Source organism: Dendrobates tinctorius, unplaced genomic scaffold, assembly GCF_039654945.1.
Source record: "Dendrobates tinctorius isolate UK_male_01 unplaced genomic scaffold, ASM3965494v1 ptg000158l, whole genome shotgun sequence".
In the NCBI taxonomy this organism is placed as follows: domain Eukaryota; kingdom Metazoa; phylum Chordata; class Amphibia; order Anura; family Dendrobatidae; genus Dendrobates; species Dendrobates tinctorius.
Genome location: NW_027361825.1, coordinates 882,099 through 895,736, shown reverse-complemented (window position 1 = coordinate 895,736; position 13,638 = coordinate 882,099).

The following is a 13,638-nucleotide window of genomic DNA, read 5'->3' as shown; positions in this document are numbered from 1 at the left end:
GTCCGCGCGGATTTAGTAAAATCCGCAGGTAAATCCGCAGGTCAGAAGACCTGCGGTTTATCTGTGGATTAGCCTGCGGGTTTGCCCTGCGGTTTATCATCTCTGCAATGGAGCAGATGGCAAACCACAGCGGAATCCGCAGAAAGAATTGACATGCCAATTCTTTCTGCGGATTTGAATCCGCAGCAAATCCGCGCGGCAAATTCCGCAGCATCTGCACTGCAGTTTTCATTTTATATAGAAAATAAAGGTACTGTACAACGCAGCAGAAACTGCTGCGGCAGGGGTGGATTAAGGGTAGCCAGGGCCCGGGGCAGTTCAGACTCTGTGGGCCCCCCTCGTCACGTGACGGGGGTCACGAATCGTAGAGCCACACTCTACATAGAGAATAATGGGGCCTCCAGCACCGACCTCCACCCGCAGAGCCGCACTCCACATAGAGAATAATGGAGCCTCCGGCACCGACCTCCACCCGCAGAGCCGCACTCCACATAGAGAATAATGGAGCCTCCGGCACCGACCTCCACCCGCAGAGCCGCACTCCACATAGAGAATAATGGAGCCTCCGGCACCGACCTCCACCCGCAGAGCCGCACTCCACATAGAGAATAATGGAGCCTCCAGCACCGACCTCCACCCGCAGAGCCGCACTCCACATAGAGAATAATGGAGCCTCCAGCACCGACCTCCACCCGCAGAGCCGCACTCCACATAGAGAATAATGGGGCCTCCAGCACCGACCTCCACCCGCAGAGCCGCACTCCACATAGAGAATAATGGGGCCTCCAGCACCGACCTCCACCCGCAGAGCCGCACTCCACATAGAGAATAATGGAGCCTCCAGCACCGACCTCCACCCGCACTCCACATAGAGAATAATGGGGCCTCCAGCACCGACCTCCACCCACACTCCACATAGAGAATAATGGAGCCTCCAGCACCGACCTCCACCCGCAGAGCCGCACTCCACATAGAGAATAATGGAGCCTCCAGCACCGACCTCCACCCGCAGAGCCGCACTCCACATAGAGAATAATGGAGCCTCCAGCACCGACCTCCACCCGCAGAGCCGCACTCCACATAGAGAATAATGGAGCCTCCAGCACCGACCTCCACCCGCAGAGCCACACTCCACATAGAGAATAATGGGGCCTCCAGCACCGACCTCCACCCGCAGAGCCGCACTCCACATAGAGAAAAATGGGGCCTCCAGCACCGACCTCCACCCGCAGAGCCGCACTCCACATAGAGAATAATGGGGCCTCCAGCACCGACCTCCACCCGCACTCCACATAGAGAATAATGGGGCCTCCAGCACCGACCTCCACCCGCACTCCACATAGAGAATAATGGAGCCTCCAGCACCGACCTCCACCCGCAGAGCCGCACTCCACATAGAGAATAATGGAGCCTCCAGCACTGACCTCCACCAGCAGAGCCGCACTCCACATAGAGAATAATGGAGCCTCCAGCACCGACCTCCACCCGCAGAGCCGCAGTCCACATAGAGAATAATGGGGCCTCCAGCACCTACCTCCACCCGCAGAGCCGCACTCCACATAGAGAATAATGGAGCCTCCAGCACTGACCTCCACCTGCAGAGCCGCACTCCACATAGAGAATAATGGGGCCTCCAGCACCGACCTCCACCCGCAGAGCCACACTCTACATAGAGAATAATGGGGCCTCCAGCACCGACCTCCACCCGCAGAGCCACACTCCACATAGAGAATAATGGAGCCTCCAGCACCGACCTCCACCCGCAGAGCCGCACTCCACATAGAGAATAATGGAGCCTCCAGCACCGACCTCCACCCGCAGAGCCGCACTCCACATAGAGAATAATGGAGCCTCCAGCACTGACCTCCACCCGCAGAGCCACACTCCACATAGAGAATAATGGAGCCTCCGGCACAGACCTCCATCTGCAGAGCCGCACTCCACATAGAGAATAATGGGGCCTCCAGCACCGACCTCCACCCGCAGAGCCGCACTCCACATAGAGAATAATGGGGCCTCCAGCACCGACCTCCACCCGCACTCCACATAGAGAATAATGGAGCCTCCAGCACCGACCTCCACCCGCAGAGCCGCACTCCACATAGAGAATAATGGGGCCTCCAGCACCGACCTCCACCCGCACTCCACATAGAGAATAATGGAGCCTCCAGCAGCAACCTCCACCCACAGAGCCGCACTCCACATAGAGAATAATGGGGCCTCCAGCACCTACCTCCACCCGCAGAGCCGCACTCCACATAGAGAATAATGGAGCCTCCAGCACTGACCTCCACCCGCAGAGCCGCACTCCACATAGAATAATGGAGCCTCCAGCACCGACCTCCATCCGCACTCCACATAGAGAATAATGGAGCCTCCAGCACCGACCTCCACCCGCAGAGCCAGACTCCACATAGAGAATAATGGGGCCTCCAGCACCGACCTCCACCCGCAGAGCCGCACTCCACATAGAGAATAATGGAGCCTCCAGCACCGACCTCCACCCGCAGAGCCGCACTCCACATAGAGAATAATGGAGCCTCCAGCACCGACCTCCACCCGCAGAGCCACACTCCACATAGAGAATAATGGGGCCTCCAGCACCGACCTCCACCCACAGAGCCGCACTCCACATAGAGAATAATGGAGCCTCCAGCACCGACCTCCACCCACAGAGCCGCACTCCACATAGAGAATAATGGGGCCTCCAGCACCTACCTCCACCCGCAGAGCCGCACTCCACATAGAGAATAATGGAGCCTCCAGCACCGACCTCCACCCGCAGAGCCGCACTCCACATAGAGAATAATGGAGCCTCCAGCACTGACCTCCACCAGCAGAGCCGCACTCCACATAGAGAATAATGGAGCCTCCAGCACCGACCTCCACCCGCAGAGCCACACTCCACATAGAGAATAATGGAGCCTCCAGCACTGACCTCCACCCGCAGAGCCACACTCCACATAGAGAATAATGAAGCCTCCAGCACCGACCTCCACCCGCAGAGCCGCACTACACATAGAGAATGGAGCCTCCAGCACTGACCACCAGCAGAGCCGCACTCCACATAGAGAATAATGGAGCCTCCAGCACCGACCTCCATCCGCACTCCACATAGAGAATAATGGAGCCTCCAGCACCGACCTCCACCCGCAGAGCCAGACTCCACATAGAGAATAATGGGGCCTCCAGCACCGACCTCCACCCGCAGAGCCGCACTCCACATAGAGAATAATGGGGCCTCCAGCACCGACCTCCACCCGCAGAGCCGCACTCCACATAGAGAATAATGGGGCCTCCAGCACCGACCTCCACCCGCAGAGCCGCACTCCACATAGAGAATAATGGGACCTCCAGCACCGACCTCCACCCGCAGAGCCGCACTCCACATAGAGAATAATGGAGCCTCCAGCACCGACCTCCACCCGCAGAGCCACACTCCACATAGAGAATAATGGGGCCTCCAGCACCGACCTCCACCCACAGAGCCGCACTCCACATAGAGAATAATGGGGCCTCCAGCACCGACCTCCACCCGCAGAGCCGCACTCCACATAGAGAATAATGGGGCCTCCAGCACCGACCTCCACCCGCAGAGCCGCACTCCACATAGAGAATAATGGGGCCTCCAGCACCGACCTCCACCCACAGAGCCGCACTCCACATAGAGAATGGGGCCTCCAGCACCGACCTCCACCCGCAGAGCCGCACTCCACATAGAGAATAATGGAGCCTCCAGCACCGACCTCCACCCGCAGAGCCGCACTCCACATAGAGAATAATGGAGCCTCCAGCACTGACCTCCACCAGCAGAGCCGCACTCCACATAGAGAATAATGGAGCCTCCAGCACCGACCTCCACCCGCAGAGCCGCAGTCCACATAGAGAATAATGGGGCCTCCAGCACCTACCTCCACCCGCAGAGCCGCACTCCACATAGAGAATAATGGAGCCTCCAGCACTGACCTCCACCCGCACTCCACATAGAGAATAATGGAGCCTCCAGCACCGACCTCCACCCGCAGAGCCACACTCCACATAGAGAATGGAGCCTCCAGCACTGACCACCAGCAGAGCCGCACTCCACATAGAGAATAATGGGGCCTCCAGCACCTACCTCCACCCGCAGAGCCACACTCTACATAGAGAATAATGGAGCCTCCAGCACTGACCTCCACCCGCAGAGCCACACTCCACATAGAGAATAATGAAGCCTCCAGCACTGAACTCCACCCGCAGAGCCACACTCCACATAGAGAATAATGAAGCCTCCAGCACCGACCTCCACCCGCAGAGCCACACTCCACATAGAGAATAATGGAGCCTCCAGCACCTACCTCCACCCGCAGAGCCGCACTCCACATAGAGAATAATGGAGCCTCCAGCAGCGACCTCCACCCACAGAGCCGCACTCCACATAGAGAATAATGGGGCCTCCAGCACCGACCTCCACCCGCAGAGCCACACTCTACATAGAGAATAATGGGGCCTCCAGCACCTACCTCCACCCGCAGAGCCACACTCCACATAGAGAATAATGGAGCCTCCAGCACCGACCTCCACCCGCAGAGCCGCACTCCACATAGAGAATAATGGAGCCTCCGGCACAGACCTCCATCTGCAGAGCCGCACTCCACATAGAGAATAATGGAGCCTCCAGCACTGACCTCCACCCGCAGAGCCGCACTCCACATAGAGAATAATGGAGCCTCCAGCACCGACCTCCACCCGCAGAGCCACACTCCACATAGAGAATAATGAAGCCTCCAGCACTGACCTCCACCCGCAGAGCCACACTCCACATAGAGAATAATGAAGCCTCCAGCACCTACCTCCACCCGCAGAGCCGCACTCCACATAGAGAATAATGGAGCCTCCAGCAGCGACCTCCACCCACAGAGCCGCACTCCACATAGAGAATAATGGGGCCTCCAGCACCTACCTCCACCCGCAGAGCCGCACTCCACATAGAGAATAATGGAGCCTCCAGCACTGACCTCCACCCGCAGAGCCGCACTCCACATAGAATAATGGAGCCTCCAGCACCGACCTCCATCCGCACTCCACATAGAGAATAATGGAGCCTCCAGCACCGACCTCCACCCGCAGAGCCAGACTCCACATAGAGAATAATGGGGCCTCCAGCACCGACCTCCACCCGCAGAGCCGCACTCCACATAGAGAATAATGGAGCCTCCAGCACCGACCTCCACCCGCAGAGCCGCACTCCACATAGAGAATAATGGAGCCTCCAGCACCGACCTCCACCCGCAGAGCCACACTCCACATAGAGAATAATGGGGCCTCCAGCACCGACCTCCACCCACAGAGCCGCACTCCACATAGAGAATAATGGAGCCTCCAGCACCGACCTCCACCCACAGAGCCGCACTCCACATAGAGAATAATGGGGCCTCCAGCACCTACCTCCACCCGCAGAGCCGCACTCCACATAGAGAATAATGGAGCCTCCAGCACTGACCTCCACCAGCAGAGCCGCACTCCACCTAGAGAATAATGGAGCCTCCAGCACCGACCTCCACCCGCAGAGCCACACTCCACATAGAGAATAATGGAGCCTCCAGCACTGACCTCCACCCGCAGAGCCACACTCCACATAGAGAATAATGAAGCCTCCAGCACCGACCTCCACCCGCAGAGCCGCACTACACATAGAGAATGGAGCCTCCAGCACTGACCACCAGCAGAGCCGCACTCCACATAGAGAATAATGGAGCCTCCAGCACCGACCTCCATCCGCACTCCACATAGAGAATAATGGAGCCTCCAGCACCGACCTCCACCCGCAGAGCCAGACTCCACATAGAGAATAATGGGGCCTCCAGCACCGACCTCCACCCGCAGAGCCGCACTCCACATAGAGAATAATGGGGCCTCCAGCACCGACCTCCACCCGCAGAGCCGCACTCCACATAGAGAATAATGGGGCCTCCAGCACCGACCTCCACCCGCAGAGCCGCACTCCACATAGAGAATAATGGGGCCTCCAGCACCGACCTCCACCCGCACTCCACATAGAGAATAATGGAGCCTCCAGCACCGACCTCCACCCGCAGAGCCGCACTCCACATAGAGAATAATGGAGCCTCCAGCACCGACCTCCACCCGCAGAGCCACACTCCACATAGAGAATAATGGGGCCTCCAGCACCGACCTCCACCCACAGAGCCGCACTCCACATAGAGAATAATGGGGCCTCCAGCACCGACCTCCACCCGCAGAGCCGCACTCCACATAGAGAATAATGGAGCCTCCAGCACCGACCTCCACCCGCAGAGCCACACTCCACATAGAGAATAATGGGGCCTCCAGCACCGACCTCCACCCGCAGAGCCGCACTCCACATAGAGAATGGGGCCTCCAGCACCGACCTCCACCCGCAGAGCCGCACTCCACATAGAGAATAATGGAGCCTCCAGCACCGACCTCCACCCGCAGAGCCGCACTCCACATAGAGAATAATGGAGCCTCCAGCACTGACCTCCACCAGCAGAGCCGCACTCCACATAGAGAATAATGGAGCCTCCAGCACCGACCTCCACCCGCAGAGCCGCAGTCCACATAGAGAATAATGGGGCCTCCAGCACCTACCTCCACCCGCAGAGCCGCACTCCACATAGAGAATAATGGAGCCTCCAGCACTGACCTCCACCTGCAGAGCCGCACTCCACATAGAGAATAATGGGGCCTCCAGCACCGACCTCCACCCGCAGAGCCACACTCTACATAGAGAATAATGGGGCCTCCAGCACCGACCTCCACCCGCAGAGCCACACTCCACATAGAGAATAATGGAGCCTCCAGCACCGACCTCCACCCGCAGAGCCGCACTCCACATAGAGAATAATGGAGCCTCCGGCACAGACCTCCATCTGCAGAGCCGCACTCCACATAGAGAATAATGGAGCCTCCAGCACTGACCTCCACCCGCAGAGCCGCACTCCACATAGAGAATAATGGAGCCTCCGGCACAGACCTCCATCTGCAGAGCCGCACTCCACATAGAGAATAATGGAGCCTCCAGCACTGACCACCACCTGCAGAGCCGCACTCCACATAGAGAATAATGGAGCCTCCAGCACCGACCTCCACCCGCAGAGCCGCACTCCACATAGAGAATAATGGAGCCTCCAGCACCGACCTCCACCCGCAGAGCCACACTCCACATAGAGAATAATGGAGCCTCCAGCACCGACCTCCACCCGCAGAGCCACACTCCACATAGAGAATAATGGAGCCTCCAGCACTGACCTCCACCCGCAGAGCCACACTCCACATAGAGAATAATGGAGCCTCCGGCACAGACCTCCATCTGCAGAGCCGCACTCCACATAGAGAATAATGGGGCCTCCAGCACCGACCTCCACCCGCAGAGCCGCACTCCACATAGAGAATAATGGAGCCTCCAGCACTGACCACCACCTGCAGAGCCGCACTCCACATAGAGAATAATGGAGCCTCCAGCACCGACCTCCACCCGCAGAGCCACACTCCACATAGAGAATAATGGAGCCTCCAGCACCGACCTCCACCTGCAGAGCCGCACTCCACATAGAGAATAATGGAGCCTCCAGCACCGACCTCCACCCGCAGAGCCGCACTCCACATAGAGAATAATGGAGCCTCCAGCACTGACCACCACCTGCAGAGCCGCACTCCACATAGAGAATAATGGAGCCTCCAGCACCGACCTCCACCCGCAGAGCCACACTCCACATAGAGAATAATGGAGCCTCCAGCACCGACCTCCACCCGTAGAGCCGCACTCCACATAGAGAATAATGGGGCCTCCAGCACCGACCTCCACCCGCAGAGCCGCACTCCACATAGAGAATAATGGAGCCTCCAGCACCGACCTCCACCCGCAGAGCCGCACTCCACATAGAGAATAATGGAGCCTCCAGCACTGACCTCCACCCGCAGAGCCACACTCCACATAGAGAATAATGGAGCCTCCAGCACTGACCTCCACCCGCAGAGCCGCACTCCACATAGAGAATAATGGAGCCTCCAGCACCGACCTCCACCCGCAGAGCCACACTCCACATAGAGAATAATGGGGCCTCCAGCACTGACCTCCACCCGCAGAGCCACACTCCACATAGAGAATAATGGAGCCTCCAGCACCGACCTCCACATAGAGAATAATGGAGCCTCCAGCACCGACCTCCACCCGTAGAGCCGCACTCCACATAGAGAATAATGGGGCCTCCAGCACCGACCTCCACCTGCAGAGCCGCACTCCACATAGAGAATAATGGGGCCTCCAGCACTGACCTCCACCCGCAGAGCCACACTCCACATAGAGAATAATGGAGCCTCCAGCACTGACCTCCACCCGCAGAGCCGCACTCCACATAGAGAATAATGGAGCCTCCAGCACCGACCTCCACCCGCAGAGCCACACTCCACATAGAGAATAATGGAGCCTCCAGCACTGACCACCAGCAGAGCCGCACTCCACATAGAGAATAATGGAGCCTCCAGCACCGACCTCCACCCGCAGAGCCACACTCCACATAGAGAATAATGGGGCCTCCAGCACTGACCTCCACCCGCAGAGCCACACTCCACATAGAGAATAATGGAGCCTCCAGCACCGACCTCCACATAGAGAATAATGGAGCCTCCAGCACCGACCTCCACCCGTAGAGCCGCACTCCACATAGAGAATAATGGAGCCTCCAGCACCTACCTCCACCCGCAGAGCCGCACTCCACATAGAGAATAATGGAGCCTCCAGCACCGACCTCCACCTGCAGAGCCGCACTCCACATAGAGAATAATGGGGCCTCCAGCACTGACCTCCACCTGCAGAGCCGCACTCCACATAGAGAATAATGGAGCCTCCAGCACCGACCTCCACCCGCAGAGCCGCACTCCACATAGAGAATAATGGAGCCTCCAGCACCGACCTCCACCTGCAGAGCCGCACTCCACATAGAGAATAATGGGGCCTCCAGCACTGACCTCCACCTGCAGAGCCGCACTCCACATAGAGAATAATGGGGCCTCCAGCACCGACCTCCACCCGCAGAGCCGCACTCCACATAGAGAATAATGGGGCCTCCAGCACTGACCTCCACCTGCAGAGCCGCACTCCACATAGAGAATAATGGAGCCTCCAGCACCGACCTCCACCTGCAGAGCCGCACTCCACATACATGGCTGCTCTCAGTGCTGTGCGCACAGGACCTGTGATGAGGTCACAGGAGGGGAGGAGACAGGGGTCACATGATCGGGGGCCCTGACACCTTACCTCCTGTGATCTCATCACAAGCCTTTGCACGCTACCAGCAGCATCAGCGTTCACGCTACTTGTAGATGCTGCTGGTAGCAGAGCACATAATGCCGCCCCCACGGTCACTCACTTTTAGGTGGGGAGAAGATGGAGTGCCATTGCAGCAGCCAGCAGGAATGTGGTGGGGGCCCCCTTAGAAGCTCTTGTGGTGGGGGCCCCGGGGCTGAAGCCCCGCCTGCCCTGCCTGTAATCCGGCCCTGCGCGGTGGCGGATTATAATGGGGCAATTTACTGGCCTGGGCTGTGGGCCCCTTAACCCCACTGGGCCCGGGGCAACTGCCCAAATTGACCTCATTATAATCCGCCACCGTGCTGCGGATCCGCAGGGCCAAATCCGCTGCAGATCCACAGCAGAATCCACAGCGTGTGCACACACCCTTATAGAAACTCATGGTCTATGGGCTACTTTTTTCTAAAGCAGCGTAAACTGATCTGCGGTGCGTGTCAGTTTCTCTTGTGGTTACACTGAGTTTTATGTGCGGATTTTCCCAATAGATGCGTGAAATCCGCAACAAAAAAATGTACAACCTAAAACAACAGTAATCCACACCTAAGTATATCAATAGTTTTCTCAAAGTAAAAAACCAGGAAGTATCAAAAACAAAGCAGCTTTATTTAAAGCATTACACACCAATAAGGCCTCTTTCACACATCAGTTTTTTGCCTTCAGGCGCGATCCGGCTTTTTTTTGTAAAACCGGATCCGGCAAAATGCAATGCCGGATCCAGTTTTTCCCCATTGACTTGCATTAGCGCCGGATGGCATTGCGTTTCATCCGTTTTTTGCCGGATCCGGCAGCTTGTCTCATTCCGGCGTCTGGAAAAAACGGCTACTGTAACGTTTTTTGTCTCCGGCGAAAAAGCCGGAAGCGCCGGATCCTGCGCTTCCAGCTTTTTGCTACAATGAAAGTCTATGGGCGCCGGAATGCGCCGGATCCAGAAAAAGACGGATCCAGCCACCGGATCCGGTTTTTTTTAAGTCTGCGCATGCTCAGATCCAATTGGCCAGCCCCCAGGAACAGATATAACCTGCTAGATGGATCCAGCAAAAAAACGGATCCGTTTCTACAGTTCTCCAAAATTTATGCCGGATCCGTATTTTGTAAAAATAGCTGGATCCTGCCTGATGGCAAAAAACTGATGTGTGAAAGTAGCCTAAGAGACAAAAAAAACTTGATAAAAATTAATGTTAAAAAACACAAGAAACTTAATTTAAATAAAAGTTGCAAAAAGTCTGCAACATCAAAAACGCAGCAAGAGCTCATCATGGGATCTTAGCCTTACGGCTGCATTCACACTCAAAAACCACAAAGTGTTCAGGCAGAAACTGCTTCAAATAACTCTTCTGCATTGGATGAGTTTTTCTTTTTGGTAAAAGGTATCAACTACTGAGGACTCTCAATCCTGAATATTTTTCTTTTTGGTAAGTGTTTCCTGTTTGAAAAAATCTTGGAAGAGGGATTTTTTTTTTCTGGAAGTATTTTTCTTACAGCCTCTTTATTAGTCTCGTATGATGAGGTTTCCTTCTGGATCCGCTAGAACAATGTCTCTGAAGCCTTATAAAAATAGAAATATGTTCGCGCCTTTTCTTGTGCACATTGCGCCCTCCGTGGTGAAACAAAGAATTACTGTCTTCTGAGAAGTGAGCTGATTTCCCGTAAACGCTGCCTTGCAGCCAAATTGAGCATTGGGTAACATCGCCACCTACTGGCCAAAAATGAACACAACTACAATGCAGGGTAAAAAAATAAAGTTGAAGACTGATTAATCCATTTATAGGGGTGGGGCATTCATTTTCATTAATCTAATACATTTCAGATGCATTTGTGTTTATTAATTAAGCAAAGCAGTGTTTTTGCTTCATCTGGAGTAATTTTTTTTTAGTTCGGGCAACTCATCTATTTTGTGCCAATGTAAGGCTAGTTTCACACTAGCGTTTCTGGGCACAGAGCAGGGCCGCCGCTAAGCCCCGCCCCCGGCTGTGCCCCCTCCTGTCATCTCCTCCTCCAATCGCATGACTGTGCATGCGTTTAGCGTACCCCATACTTAGTGTTGAGTGCGCTGGTCTCATTTTGCACCCAACGTTAAGTATAGGGTACGCTGATCGCATGCACAGTTACGCAATCGGAGGAGATGACAGGAGGGGGCGTGGCAAGGGGCGGGGCTTAGCGGCGGCCCTGCTCTGTGCCCAGAAACGCTAGTCTGAAACTAGCCTAAGGCCTGTTTCACACTTCCGTTTTTGTGTCCGCCAAACGGATCCGTTTCCGTTTTTTTGACGGAAACTGATGCAAACGGATCCGTTTTTTTGACGGATCCGCGGTAACCGTAATGGAAGTCTATGGGACCAAAAAAACGGATCCTGCAAAAAATGGCGGATCCGTTTTTTTACGGAAAACAACGGATTTTGACGGATTTGAAAAAACGGAAGTGTGAAACAGGCCTAAGCTTCATTAAAATGGTTCAAACAGCGCAGTAGCTTTACTACATCTGTCAATCTATTTATGGCAGCACTGTGCGCACCATCATTTATGGGATAAATCACATTTCATTTGAATAAATAGATGCCGATCTTTGGAGTTATATATATGTGCATGTGTTATAAGCAACACATCTTGGTGGTTCATGGTGGTTAAATATTGTGACCCAGGACACAACCCCGTACAGAGCTCAGCAGGAGGCAATGGCTCCACACCCACCATATTTCTTTGCACTTTGCAATTTGCAGCTGTTTTGGATTTTTACGCTAGTTCTCTAGAGACTTTGGGTGTGAGCACACGCTGCGGATTCTGCTGCGGTGGACAGTACCATAATATCCTATGGATATTAAAAACCGCTGTGCAGACGGTGCGTTTTTTTCCGCGCGGATTTGCTGCAGTTTCTAAACCGCAGAAAGAATTCACATGTCAATTCTTTCTGCAGATTCCGCTGCGGTTTACCATCTCCTCCATTGTGGAGGTGATAAACCGCAGGCTAAACCGCAGGTCTTTTGACCTGCAGATTTACCTGCGGATTTTACAAAAACCGCGCGGCCATGTCCGCATGGCAATCTGCAGCGTGTGCACGTACCCTTAGGCTTCACTACAAGTACCAGCAATCCCAGGCACTCTTGTTTAGCAGAAGGTAACAACTATGCTATCCATGTGTGTAACTGGATCAGATGAGAGCAGCCCTTTAACCCCTTTCTGTCATCTGACGTACTATCCCGTCCATGGAACCCGGGACCCTATGCCCATGGACGGAATAGTACGTCTAGCGCGATCAGCGGCACTCACAGGGTGAGCGCCGCTGATCGCGGCCGGGTGTCAGCTGATTATCACAACTGACACCCGACACATTAACCCCTGGCATACTGCAATCAAACACGATCGCAGTGTACCAGGGGTTGAGAAGGCATCGGCAGGGAGGGGGCTCCCTCCGTGCTTCCCTGAGCCCCCCGAAGCAGCGTGATGTGCTGCGCTGCTCTGGGGGCCTCCTTCCCTGCAGGTTCCCGGATCCAATATGGTGGCGGGGGCCTGCAGGGAGCCGGCTTCCTCAGTGCCTGCAAAGCGCAGGCACAAGGAAGCCTTCTGCACTGCCTGTGTGAGATTGCTGAACCCCTGGGACAGTATAATAAAGTAAAAAAAAAAGTGTAAAAATAATTTATAAAAAAATCGCTAAATAACATAAAAAAAATTCCCTAATAAATTCATTTTTTGGAAATAAAAAAAACAATAAAAGTACACATATTTGTTATCACCGCATCCGTAACGACTTGCTGTCCCATTAGTTAACCCCTATAGCGAATCCCTTAAAAAATTAAAATAAAAAACAAAGCAAAAAATAATGCTTTATTATCATACCGCCGAACAAAAAGTGCAATAACACGCGATCAAAAAGACAAATATAAATATGCATGGTACCGCTGAAAACGTCATCTTGTCACACAAAAAACGAGCCACCACACAGCATCATCAGCGAAAAAATAAAAAAGTTATAGCTCACAGAATAAAGCGATGCAAAAATAACTATTTTTTATATAAAATTGTTTTCATTGCATAAAAGCGCTAAAACATAAGAAAAGACATAAATGAGGTATCGCTGTAACCGTACTGACCCGAAGAATAAAACCGCTTTATCAATTTTACCACACACGAAACAGTGTAAACGCACCGCCCCTAAAGAAATTCTTGAAATGCTGGTTTTTGTTCATTTTGCGTCCCAAAAATCAGAATAAAAAGCGATCAAAAAAGTCACATGCCCGAAAATGGTACCAATAAAAACGTCAACTCGTCCCGCAAAAAATAAGACCTCACATGACTCGGTGGGTCAAAATATGGAA